Below are 14,171 nucleotides of genomic sequence, written 5' to 3'. Positions count from 1 at the left end.
TTACACTCCAGCCTGGGCAACAGAATGAAACCCTATCTCTAAAAAATGAATGAATGAATGAATGAATGAATGAATGAATGAATGAATGAAATTTTCACCAAAAGAGTTCTGCTTATATTCACTTTTTAAAAATTTTTAGAGACCCAATATCCCTGTGTTGCCCAGGCTGGTCTCTAAATCCTGACCTCAAGCAATCCTCCTGCCTCAGCCTCTTAAGTAGCTAGATACAAGCCACCAGGCCTAGCTATATTTACTTTTTTTTTTTTTTTTTGAGGTGGAGTCTGTCTCGCCCAGGCTGGAGTGCAGTGGCGCAATCTTGGCTCACTGCAACCTCTGCCTCCTGGGTTCTAGCAATTCTCCTGCCTCAGCCTCCTGAGTAGCCTGGACTACAGGCGCGCACCACCACGCCTGGCTAATTTTTGTATTTTAGTAGAGATAGAGTTTCACCATGTTGGCCAGGCTGGTCTCCAACTCCTGACCTCAAGTGATCTGCCTGCCTCGGCCCCCCAAAGTGCTGAGACTACAGGTGTGAGCCACCACACCCGGCCATAAATTTACTTTAATGTGAATGTAAAATGTGTGGGTGTGACCAACTCTTCTGCCGGCTGTTACATAAAGGAGACTTTATCATCATCATCATGCTCATCTTCACTCACAAACTGCCTATTTGGAACTCCCTTCAGTTCTCAGAGGATGAGAACATTCTTTAAGCGGCCTCGTAGAAACCCTATTCCATACTAACATGCCAACCAATTTTACTTTCCCAGAGTCACAGAATGATATTACATTGTATGCCTCAATTCAATCACTTTTCCTTTTTCAAGGACCATTTCAATTCCTGATTGGCTACTTGATCTGACTGCTTCCTGCTAATCTTGCTGCCTATTCTTGTCTATATTCCATTCCTCACTGAATTAACCTTGATCAAATCTGAGAACTCTGCTTAGTAATGACTCCGGGTATACTATACCTGCTTCTGTAGCTTGTTCAACACCCTCTTCAATCCTGGTTCCACTTCCTGTGACTGAAATGATTACCTGTGAGATATTATTTAGCTTTTGGACTATGATCTGTTTCTAACCTGTGACCATTTCACATAGCCACTCAAATATTGTAAAGGTACAGTAAAGATGATGAAACAGTTACTTGGCATCATGTTGTAAGTAATGAGTTTGTAGTGCGCTTTGGACATTGAGACCATTTCATAAGCTTTAGGTTTTGAGAATTTCACAGCATAAAGCTCATCACTGATGCAGTAATGAAGGAAATGTTCTACAAGTCAATAGATAGGTGAGAGAAGAGGGCATTCATATTAAATTTATTTACTTACTGAACTCAGAGCCTTGGGTTACTACCTGACCACCACTGTTATCTCATTTAAGTGTCCTTTTCTTTTACTTTTTTTTTTTTTTTTTTGAGACAGAGTTTCACTCTTATTGCGCAGGCTGGAGTGCGATGGCCTGGTCTCAGCTCACTGCAACCTCCGCCTCCTGGGCTCAAGCGACTCTCCTGTCTCAGTCTCCCAAGTAGCTGGGATTAGAGGCGCCTGCCACCACGCCCGGCTAATTTTTGTATTTTTAACAGAGACAGGGTTTCACCATATTGGTCAGGCTGGTCCCAAACTCCTGACCTCAGGCGATCCACCCACCTCGGCCTCCCAAAGTGCTGGGATTACAGGTGTGAAGCACTGCACCCGGCCTTAAGTGTTCTTTTCTACTTTAGCACATACACCTAGTTCCTGTCTTTTTTGCTTTTTATAAATACAGAAAAGAGAATAATGTTTTAAAATAAAATCAAGGAAAGGCCTAAGGCACCCCAGAGGGTTTTGTTTTGTTTGTTTGTTTCAGTGAAATGAAGGGAAATGGTTGCCAGCAAGAACTGTGGCAACGTTATGTCTGTACCACCCAGGGGCTCAGAGTCCTTCTGAAGTTTCATGGTTGTCCAAAAAGCTTCCACTGTGACTCATGATCCAGGCTGGTCTTTCCGGTAGCACTCAACATTTAAAAATTAGTCTCCATTTCTCCTTCCCAGCAAGCATTTCTCCTTCTCTTCAGTTGGAGAAAGTGACTTCATTTTTTGCTTGCTCATTGTTTTATTCATTCACTCAATCGACAGATCATCTATCCTCTATCATAGGGCAAGAATTGTGCTTGGTTCTGGGAATAAAAAAGAATAAGATACGGTTTCCTGTGGCACTTACGGAGCTTATAAACCAGTGATAGAGGGAGGTGCATAAACACATCGATAAAGAATCAACTTTACTGTTAATTCTTATTAATTTCTAATATAATAAATTTGACTTTATTTGTATCATTTGAATTTCACAAATATAATCATATACTACACTTAAAATGAAATAGACATATAAGAACTGGTGATGTAAGAAATCCACAGAAATGTGTAAAATATTTCAAAAATTAACACTCAGTAGATATTTGCATTCTCAAAGAAGCTTATAAATGCAGATGAACCTCTATTAGTTTTAGTTGCTTGTAAAATATATAGAAATATGTGTATTTCATTTTTAAACGGGTTAGTAACTTGGGGAGGGGGATGGGTGGTGGGGTCATCTTATCTATTCTCCAGGTCATAGTCTCAAGAAGGAGCTACTGAGTGGGAACACTGAAACAATTTCTTTTCTTTGCACGGTTGGTACTGATAAATCTCAGGTGTATCAAAATCTCTGGCCGGCTGTGATATTTATGTGAAATCTTGTGACTTTAATGCTCGTCTTGGCACCAGACATAAGGCAGTTCAACATCAGGCTCTTGCCCTAAACATTAGCTCCTGATGCCAAGAACTGGCAAATTACTACTTCGGTTTCAATGGATGTCAGAAAGGATCATCAGGGTAAACCTTGTAGATTTTCTTTCCATAACCACACCCTCCTTTCAAGACTGAAATTCTATACTGTAGACAGAAGTACTGAAATGGGTTATAGGGAGGAGATGTGAGAGGCCTCCTGCCATTGAGGATGAGTGAACATGTCTGAATTGGCCTGCTACCTAAAATTAATAATCTCAATCACTTGGATGGTGGTATCCATAATTTCCTCCACTGTTTGTGTGGCACATAATAAAAAATGGTTGTCTGTATTTAGCAATTCACTTGCAAATCTTACTTGATTTTGAAGCCATAGAATACCTCAACTGTTAGCTTGAATGACTGGAGTTTAATTTGTATTTCTCGGAACAAAACAGTTTGAAGCCTACATTAATATCCTCAGAGGGAACCTACACTAAAACTCCTAACAGCATCAGGAGTTTTCTGACCTTGAAGAAAGGGAAAATGAAGAGGCTATGATGCCACTTCGAATCAAAGCCTGAAGTTCTGTGCTTTAGAGGTGGTGCTGCCACCCTATGATTGCAGGAGTCTGGTGTTGACTTGGTGGAGGAGCCTGTGGATAAGGTGGAAGAAGGTCTGCTTTCACTGGAGGGGTGGAGGAGGGTAAGGAGTTGAAGTGGGAATGATCTCTCTCTTTTTTCTTACTTTCTAAAACTCATCTTTTCAGACACATATTAAGCCCTTCCCTCTCTGGGCTACTGAAGTCCTAGGCGGAGTTTTTCTGTTTTACAATATAGGTTTTCACCTTAGGCAATACCTGACAGAACCTTTAAATTTAAAATTACACAGTGCACCTTCCTGCCAGAAGCTTAGGAGGAAGAAGGAAGTAATGTTTTTCCAGTTTTGGGCTAAGAACTTGCTTTGTACTAAAATAGTCCTTCAAATGCATATCTCTTGTAGCCTTCAGTTATCCCAACAAAATCATCTAAAGATTATTTATTTATCTATTTTTTTTTTTTTTTTTTTTTTAGAGACAGGGCCTCACTCTGTTGCCCAGGCTAGAGTGCAGTAGCATGATCATAGCTCACTGTAACCTCAAACTCGTGGGCTCAAGGGATCCTCCCACCTCAGCCTCCTGAGTAGCCAGGACTACAGGCATGCACCACCACACGTGGTTAATTATTTTTTCTAGAGACGGGGGTCTTGCTGTGTTGTCCTGCCTGGTCTCAAGCTCCTGGCCTCAAGTGATCCTCTTGCCTCAGGATCCCAAGGTGCTGGGTTATAGCCATGAGCCACCCACCATGTCAGGTCATCATCTAAAAATTTACAAAAACTTTTACGTAAACATTCAGTCCTTTTTTTTTTTTTTTTTTTTTGAGATGGAGTCTTGCTCTATCGCCCAGGCTGGAGTGCAGTGGTGTGATCTCAGCTCACTGCAACCTCTGCCTCCCAGGTTCAAGTGATTCTCCTACCTCAGCCTCCTGAGTAGCTGGAATTACAAGCATGCACCATGCACCACCATGCCCGGCTAATTTTTGTATTTTTAGTAGAGATAGGGTTTCATTGTGTTGGTCAGGCTGGTCTCGAACTCCTGACCTCGTGATCCGCCCTCCTTGGCCTCCCAAAGTGTTGGGATAACAGGTGTGAGCCACTATGCCCGGCCCATTCAGTCCTTTTTTCACTCATAGAAGGGCTTGAGCAGAAAAAGAGTCTAATATAGATACCTAGAAAGGGTACTCAGTTGACACAGACACTGAGATTTTTTTCTAGTATTCATGGCCCTCAGGTTTAGGGTTTGAAGTCAGAGGCAGGGCTGTAGGCTAACGGGGTGGAGTAGGCTCCCATGGATGATGCCCAGGGAGGTGCCAGATTATCTGTACCAAACCTTTTTTGGTTTTTTGAGACTGAGTCTTGCTCTGTCGCCCAGGCTGGAGTGCACAGGTATGATCTCGGCTCACTGCAACCTCCACCTCCCAGGTTCAAGCAATTCTCCTGCCTCCTGCCCACAGCCAGCTAATTTTTTTTTTTTTTTTTTGGTATTTTTAATAGAGACAGGGTTTCACCATGTTGCCCAGGCTGGTCTCAAACTCCTGACCTCAAGTGAACTGTCCATCCTGGCCTCCCAAAGTACTGGGATTACAGGCGTGAGCCACTCTGCCCGGCCTCTTTTTCTTTTTCTTTCTTTCTTTTTTTTTTTTTTTTTTTTCTGAGAATAGTCTCACTCTGTCGCCCAGGTTGGAGTGCAGTGGTATGATCTCAGCAGCTCACTGCAACCTCCGCCTCCCGGTTCAAGCTATTCTTGTGCCTCAGACTCCCAAGTAGCTGGGATTACAGGCACGCGCCACCACACTCATCTAATTTTTGTATTTTTAGTAGTAATGGGGTTTCACCACATTGGCCTGGCTGTTCTTGAACTCCTGGCAGCCACCTGCCTCGGCCTCCCAAAGTGCTGGGATTACAGGTGTGGGCCACCATGTCCAGCCAACCAAACCTTTTTCGGTCAGTGATTCCAGCCCTTGATGCATAGGAGGGTAGGGTCTGTAGGAGTATAGCCTTAACTGATGAATTTGAAATCTCTGGGTGATGTGAGCTTGTGCCAGGTTCTTGGCTTGTATCTCCCTTCTAGTACTTCGGGAACCTCCCAACTAGATGGGGGCAGTAAAAATGGGCCCTGCCAGGATGTACCTGTCACAGAGCCATTCAACCATACCCTTGTGCTGTCTACCCTTAATCATGAAGATTATGAGCTAAGAATTGTGGATGCATTTTTATTTTTTAAACATGTAGCAATTATCACTCAGCTAGGCACCTTAAATGCATTTGTTTTGGTTGGATTTAAGACTGTTGTTGTTCCTTATGAAAGGGAAGGCAGCCCAGAAGCTTGCTATTCAGAAGGCTTTGTCAGATGCATTTCAGAAGCTGTTGATTGTGGTTCTAGTAAAACTTTCTTAATCGTCGTTGAAGTACGTCAGTTTCAATGAGCAAATAAACTCATTTTGAAAAGTTAATTGGATAAAAATATCGATATCTAAAACACACCCTAGTATGCTTTCTTTTTTTTTTTTTTTTTTTTTTGAGACAGAGTCTCGCTCTGTCGCCCAGGCTGGAGTGCAGTGGTGCGATCTCGGCTCACTGCAAGCTCCGCCTCCCGGGTTCACGCCATTCTCCTGCCTCAGCCTCCCGAGTAGCTGGGACTACAGGCGCCCACAACCGCGCCCGGCTAATTTTTTGTATTTTTAGTAGAGACGGGGTTTCACCGTGGTCTCGATCTCCTGACCTTGTGATCTGCCCGCCTCGGCCTCCCAAAGTGCTGGGATTACAGGCGTGAGCCACCACGCCCGGCTAGTATGCTTTCATTTGCTAAATTCTTTCACAGCAACAGCCTCAAATTTGTTATTTGTGACATTTGTAGAAAAAATGACAGCAAATATTGCCCCTAGTTTATAGATGTAAAAGGACTTGCCTCAGTTCACGCAGAAAATGTTTGAGGCAGGTCTTCTTTCATTGCATGCCTATCATACAGCATAGCGATTATAAGCTTTGGACACATGGATTTGAGTCCTAACTCTGTCTCTCAGATTTTTTAAATGCAGTGTTAGGTCTTAGAGCCAGAGAGATTTGAAGATGTTTAATATCTCTAAGCTGCAATCTCTTTATCTGCACACTGGGGTTAGTCATCCAGTCAGCCTTCTGGGGGATGTTGTAAGACGAAATGAGATGACAAATGTAAAAACTCAGAACTGTACTTACAAGGTAAGCAGACAAAATACGCTGTCATTGTTGTTTTCTCTCTGAATAAATAAACACTCCGCTGAAGAGTTTATTAGATGATGTTTCCTGAATTGAGAATTCAGTTCCAGCTTTCATTTCTGGCACCGATGTACTGGCCTAATATGATTCTTATACAATAATCAGCTGCTCTGCTGTGAGCGTTGGAAGTGGTCGTGCTGTTGAATGGCGTTGCTTGTATTCCCTATTGCTTGTATTCCCAACACAAGCAATGGCATTGCTTGTATTCCGTAGTGGTGCAAATGTTATAGGCTGTGTCCAAAGGAAGCTTTGAATGGCATTTGAATGGCATTGCTTGTATTCCCTATTGCTTGTATTCCCTATTGCTTGTATTCCCAATACAAGCAATGGCATTGCTTATATTCCCTAGTGGTACAAATGTTATAGGCTGTGTCCAAAGGAAGCCTGATGTTTAGCAAAGAGTCCCTGAACAGAGTTGCTCTTCTGCTTCACAGCCCTGAAGGATTAGAGCCTGACAGATCCTAATGAAGTTACCACAGACCTTTATTTGCTTGTAAGAGGTGGCCCTGATTGCTCTCAGCTTTCCAACCTGGGCAGCCCTTCTAGTGAAAGTCTTACTTCCTTGGTCATCAACTGTCAAGTCTGAGTGACAACATTTAATAACCAAGCTAAATGTGTGGGTTGTTTACCTCTCCCTAGTATGCAAAGGTATCCCTTGCACACACTCAAAACTTCTTAGACCAAAAGCCTTATAGCTCTAGTTTGCCTTGAAGGAAGTTGTATTGTCTATAGAGTATGTGGGATATTTTCTACCAATAAAATGTTCAAATGCTCTCTCTCTCTGAAGCTTTGTTCATTGTATCTGATGGAATTTTGATTCTCAGGGAATAGACACCTAGCTTTGCTTCTAATACGAAGTGTCTACTAGCCCAGTGGTCTCTATTTTGGATTTGAACTTACTTTGACTCCCCCCCCCACCTGATGCCTTACCATTTAATCATACTGTGATTGAACATTTCTGTTTCCACATTTTTTATTTCTTATGTTATTATTACTTAGTTCCTATCTGTAAGATCATAAAGTCCTTTGAACCAAACACAGTTGCTATTTCATGCATATGTTAAAAACTGAGGTGTGAGACCGGACATGGTGACTCACACCTCAAATCTCAGCACATTGGGAGGCCAAGATAGAAGAATCACTTCAAGTCAGGAGTTCGAGACCAGCCTGGGCAACAAAGCGGGGCCATGTCTCTACAAAAGAGAAGTAGCCGGGCACAGTGGTGTAGTCCCTGCTACTCTGGAGGCTGAGGCAGGAAGACCACTTAAGCCCAGGAATTCCAGGCTGCAGTGAGCTATGATAGTGCCACTGTACTCCAGCCTGAGTGACAGAGAGAAGAGAGGAGGGGAGGGAGGGAGAGAAAAGTAAAGAAGGGAAGAGAAGAGAAAAGAGAAGAGAAGAGAAAAGAGAAGAGAAGAGAAAAGAGAAAAGAAAACAAACAAAAAAAGAAAACAAGGAAAATCGAAGTGTATGATGAGGAGGTGAGGAAATTTCCAGGAAAATGCTCTTATTTTCTGCTTTTAGAAACCAAAAGAATGTCTTACTGTGGGGTGCTCCCATCATATGCAGGAAGTTTTAGAATGAAAAAGATTCTGAATCTTTTCTTGATAAAAGAATCTTGATAACTTTATTTCAGAAAGTGGTAAAATAGCTGTGGAGTACAGACCCAGTGAAGAGACTGTAGATGTCAGATGGGAAGAAGAACTCTACACGGTTTAATTCAAGTATGTGGAGATAAAAACTCACGGGTAACAGGGCCAGGAGCAGTGGCTCACACCTGTAATGCCAGTGCTTTGGGAGGTCGAGGCGGGCAGATCACCTGAGATCAGGAGTTCAAGACCAGCCTGACCAACATGGAGAAACGGTGGCACATGCCTGTAATCCCAGCTACTCAGGAGGCCAAAGCAGGAGAATCGCTTGAAGTGGAGGCTGTGGTGAGCTGAGATCGCACCGTTGCACTCCAGCCTGCACAAAAAAAGCAAAACTCCATCTCAAAAATTAAACAAACAGGCCGGGTGCGGTGGCTCACGCCTGTAATCCCAGGACTTTGGGAGGCCAAGGCGGGTGGATCATGAGGCCAAGAGTTCAAGACCAGCCTGGCCAACATGGTGAAACCCTGTCTCTACTAAAAATACAAAAATTAGCTGGGTATGGTGGCGGGCACCTGTAATGCCAGCTACTTGGGAAGCTGAGGCAGGAGAATTGCTTCAACCGGGAGGCGGAGGTTGTAGTGAGCCAAGATCGTGCCACTGCACTCCAGCCTGGGTGACAGAGCAAGACTCTGTCTCCAGGGAAAAAAAAAAAAAAACCTCAAGGGTTGGATAACATAGCCAGTGTAACCATAATTCAAAACAAGCAGCAGTATGTGGAGGATAATTTGTTTCATTCTTAGGAAAATGTGAAACTCTGAAACTGCTTTTTTGAGGGCAGGGTATTTCTGGGGCTTTTCCTAAAGTCTTGACCTTTGGCTCTGACCCCTTATTTGGAGTTTGGAGAGCAGAACTCAGGACTGCATTACTGCAGCTGTGGACACAGGAGAGGGGTTAGTCTCCCCCGGCCCCAGGAGTCAGGGATGCTGGGCTGATTGAACACAGACCTTTTTAGAACTCCCTTCAAACGGGATCCCAGAGATGTGGGGAAAAAGTAACTGGCCTTAAGAATGATTGTGCTACAGCTTTCAAAAACTATAATGCCTTTCAAATATGGCTTATTACTTGGATCTCAATATCTCCCATATATCTTGGGTGGAATATTTTGCTGAAGATCTTTCTGTCAATTATTTACAATCATGTGCTGCAAAACGATGTTTTGGTCAACAATAGACCACATATATGATGATGGTTCCATAAGAGTATAATGGAGCTATCCCTATACAGATATATAGATATATATATAGATATATAGATATATAGATATATAGATGTTTTTTTTCCTGAGATAGAGTCTCACTCTGTTGCCCAGGCTAGAGTGCAGTGGTGTGATCTCAGCTCACCGCAACCTCCACCTCCCAGGTTCAAGTGATTCTCCTACCTCAGCCTCCTGAGCAGCTGGGATTATAGGCACACACAACCACACTCAGCTAATTTTTGTATTTTTAGTAGAGACTGGTTTTTGCCATGTTGGCCAGGCTGGTCTCAAACTCCTGACCTCAGGTGATCCACCCACCTTGGCGTCCCAAAGTCTTGGGATTACAGGCGTGAGCCACTGTGCCCGGCTCCCATTTTTATCTTTTACACAATATTTTAACTATACCTTTTCCATGTTTACATACACAAATACCTGCCATTGTGTTACAATTGCCTTCAGTATTCAGTACAGTAACATACAGTACAGGTTTGTCACCTAAGAGTCATAGGCCATACCATATAGCCTAGGTGTGCTGTAGGCTATATCACCTAATATGTTGTGATGTTAGCACAATGGTGAAATCACCTAATGACACATTTCTCAAATTCCTCCTCACATGGCAAGCAACGCATGACTGTATATGAAAGCTCTTAAATAGGGATTAAGTTTCTAAATTAATCTCAAAACAGTCATTATTTACTATATATAGAATGTTTATTTTTAACAAAGGAGCAAAAGTTTCATTTCAGTGAGAATTTAATTTGGGGCTAGAGTGTTTTATTTAACTTTCACCCCAAAGTTGCAAAGTGTTTTGAAGTTTTTACCTGTAAAATAATTATTTTAATTCAATTTAAATAAAACCCACCAAGAAAACGTCACGCTTTAAGAAATCTAGCTTCCTGTGAAATGTGAGAGGAAGTCAGCACTGATTTCAGAAATCCGATGATAACAATAGATCCATCCCTAAATGAGGTGAATCTTGGAATCCCTTCAATTTTATTTTATTTTATTTTTTTTTTTGAGGCGGAGTTTCACTCTTGTTGCCCAGGCCGGAGTGCAATGGCGCCATCTAGGCTCACTGCAGCCTCCACCTCCCAGGTTCAAGCGATTCTCCTGCCTCAGCCTCCCGAGTAGCTGGGATTACAGGCATGCATCACCATGCCTGGCTAATTTTGTATTTTTAGTAGAGACAGAGTTTCACCATATTGGTCAGGCTGGCCTTGAACTTCTGACCTCAGTGATCCGCCCACCTCGACCTCCCAAAGTTCTGGGATTACGGGTGTGAGCCACTGTGCCCAGCCCCCTTTCAATTTTAACACCATCACTGTGCACCCTATGCCTATGCTAGGCATGGAATAAGATGAAGCGCCTTCTTCGAGTTTACATGCTGGTAATTGTGCCAGACAGTAATAAAGTAGGTAAGAATGGCTGTGAGGGAAGTCAGCTGGGTTCTAGTTATAGTCACCTTTCAAGAAATTATTTAACATGCTGACTTTAACAACCTAAGCCTCTTCTCCATGTGTGCACACAGGGCTGATCTCTGAAGGGTGGCGCTGTAACTTCTAGGGTAATGGCTGTGTTAAGTCAAGGCAGGATGACAGTTCAGCCTCCTCTCAGGGGAGTGCAAAGGACTCCTCACTCGGATTAAAGCCTTCTCTCCCAGACTGAACTGCCCACACCCAACACCCCTCCTACAGAAAACTTGGAGTCCTCGCTTATTCCCTGGCAGCCCCTACCTAATAGGGTGGTGAATTAATTATCAAACATGCAACAAAAGATACCGAAACTTTGGCGAAAATGGCAAATTTTGGAATAAATGACTATAATGTGCGTTCTGCCTGCCACCCTAACTGGCGCTCATTTTGCAGATCAGTTGCTCTCCTTGCAAGGAAGAGTATTCTTGAATTTCACCTTGGAGGAGGAAGAGTTCAGGCTGCCAGAACTGGACTAGCTCTTCTGAATATCCTGAGGCAGGGTCCCACGGTGACTTCCTTGTTGTTGTGGTGACCGTACCACAACAGACCGCTGGAGTCCTGGGACTACCCGGGTCTGAGGCCCAACTCCTTCCTCGCTAAGAGGAGGGGAGAGGAGGGGTGTTCCAGCGAGGGTGTGGGGGAAGGAGGGCTTGGGCGGGACTGTGACATAAGATTGCCACGGTGACACGGAGCAGATCTGGACCCGAGCCTAATAAAGGTGGCATAAAGATGTCATAAAGACTGGGCTGGGCGCACTCTTATCAGGGGCACGAGCCTCTCCGGGCTGCCAGAATGGCTCACGCTCAGTGCGAGGCGCCAGCGCCTGTCATGTCCCGGCTGCGTCTCTGGGGCCCACGGCCCCTCCTCACGTGGCAACTCTTGTGGCTTCTAGTCCAGGAAGTTCAGCCTCTGGAGTGGGTCAAGGACCCAATCGCTCCAGCTAACCTGTAACCCCTGGGGCCGACTGAGCCCTGGTCTTCCTGCGCATCTGATCTTGCATGGGAATCTCCCCATGCGCTTACTCCCCTGGCAGACCCGGAGGGCTTTGATTACCTGGGGTCCTCTGCTTCCTCCCAGATGTGAGTCCTGCCCCAGGAATGGACTGAAAAATTTGGTTCCATTCCTGGACACAGATTCAGCTGGAAAGCTGCCCCCGGGGCCAGAGCAGTTCTCGGCTGCCCACCAGGATCTAAATGACAAGCCGACTCCGCAAGAAAGGCTCCCAGAGGTGGTTCCAGTGCTGGATGGGGATCAGAACTAGACCCAGTTCAGCCTCCTCACCTCAAAAGTAAGGTTCAAACTGCAGATCTAGATCGGGCTGCAGGTCATCAGGCAGATGAAATACTTGTTCCACTAGACAGTAAGGTTTCAAAACCAACCAAATTTATTGTTTCGCCCAAGAACCTGAAGAAAGATCTAGCTCAGCACTGGAGCCTTGCTAACCAATTATCCAAACCTCAAAGTCAGAAACAAACTTTGCAGGATGAATATTCAAGTATGGATATACTGTATCCCAGCAGCCTGCCTCCAGAACTCCGGTGAACTCAGATGAGCCTCCAGGGCTGCCTCCAGAGGCTTCTATGGAGAGTCTAGCTCAAACTCCACCGAATCATGAGGTGACAGTTCAACCTCCAGGTGAGGATCAAGCTCATTATAACTTGCCCAACATTACAGTTAAACCTGCAGATGTGGAGGTTACCATAACTTCAGAACCTACCAACGAGACAGAATCTTAGGCCCCAATTCAGCCTTCAGAGGAGGTGGAACCTTCTGCAACCCAACAGGGGTTCCCAACTGTGCCTCCCGTTCTTCATGTGGAGCTGAACTTTCCCCCGGTGAGCAGGAGCAGCCAGCTCAGCCTTCTGAGTCTTCTGGGGAGATTGAATCTTCTCCAGCCCAGCAGGACAACCCTCCTATTCCCACTGAGCAGGCTGACTTTTCTCTAGCCCAGCCTGATCTCCCTTCCCCACCTCTGCATTCTCCTGAAAAGATTGAATCTCCAGTCCAGCAAGAGGCCACAGCTAAGATTCCAGATCCCCCCAGGAAGGCAGAACCTTCTCCAGTCCAGCAAGAGTTCCCAGCTGAGCCACCAGAGCCCCCTAAGGAGGTTGAACCATCTGCAACCCAGCAGGAAGCCTCAGGTCATCCTCCAAAGTCCACTGAAGAGGTCAGCCCTCCACTGCAAATACCAGCTCAGCCATCAGAGCCACCTGAGAAGGTCGAACCATCTCCAGTCCTACAGCAGGCCCCAACTCGGTTTTTAGAGCCAACTAAAGGGTAGAATCCTCTCCAGTCCAGCAGGCAGTCCCTGCTCAGTCTTCAGACCCCCCTATGGTGATAGAACCCTCTCTGACCCAGCAGATGACCCCATCTTTGCCTCCAGTGTTCCCTCAGGAGGTGGAACCATCTCTAACTCAGCAGGAGGTTCCACCTCAGATTCCAGAGCCCCCTGAGGAGGCAGAACCTTCTCCAACCCAGCAGGAGGTCACAGTTCAGGCTCCAGAGCCCCCCTAAGGAGGTAGAAACTTCAAGCCAGCAGATGGTCCCAGCTCTGCTTCCAGAGCCACCTAAGGAGGTTGCAGCTCAACCTCCAGCTCATTATGAGGTGACAGTCCCAACACCAGGTCAGGATCAAGCTCAGCATTCAACATTGCCCAGTGTCACAGTTCAACCTTTGGACCTGGGACTTACCATCACTCCAGAACCCACTACGGAGGCTGAACATTCTACACCCCTGAAGCAGACTCTAGTTCCTCCAAAGCACCATCAGGTGACACTTCCACATCCAGACCAGGTTCAGACTCAGCATTCACACCTGACTCAAGCCACAGTTCAACCTTTGGACCTAGGGTTTACCATCACTCCAGAATCCACGACAGAGGTTGAACCTTCTACAGCCCTGACTACAACTCCTCCTCCAAAACACCCTGAGGTGACACTTCCACCTTCCGACAAGGGTCAGGCTCAGCATTCAAACCTGACTCAAGTCACAGTTCAACCTCTGGCCCTGAAGCTTACCATAACTACAGAACTTCCTATAGAGGTTAAACAGTCTCCAACCACGGAGGAGACCTCAACTCAGCCTCCAGACCTGGGACTTGCCATCACTCCAGAACCTTCTACAGATATTGGACAGTCTATAGCCCTGGAGGAGACTACAGCTCCTCGTCCAGACCAGGTTCAGACTCTGCATCGAAGCCTGACTGAAGTCACAGGTTCACCTACTGAACTAGAACCTACTCAGGATTCACTGGT

General features: G+C 45.2%; 1 protein-coding gene and 2 pseudogenes across 2 annotated transcripts in view; 2 read left to right on the top strand and 1 right to left on the bottom strand.

Annotated features, from left to right (window-relative positions):
* Nucleotides 1-14,171, bottom strand: part of LOC139359673 (uncharacterized) — a 106,823-nt gene that overhangs the window by 60,805 nt on the left and 31,847 nt on the right. The gene's annotated exons all lie outside the window — the stretch shown is intronic.
* LOC112424502 (leucine-rich repeat-containing protein 37B-like) lies at nt 11,673-13,430 on the top strand (annotated as a pseudogene).
* On the top strand, nt 13,456-14,144 carry LOC112424512 (leucine-rich repeat-containing protein 37A-like; annotated as a pseudogene).

This window comes from Macaca nemestrina, chromosome 17 (assembly GCF_043159975.1).
Source record: "Macaca nemestrina isolate mMacNem1 chromosome 17, mMacNem.hap1, whole genome shotgun sequence".
NCBI lineage: Eukaryota > Metazoa > Chordata > Mammalia > Primates > Cercopithecidae > Macaca > Macaca nemestrina.
This window is presented reverse-complemented; position numbering and strand designations above follow the sequence as displayed.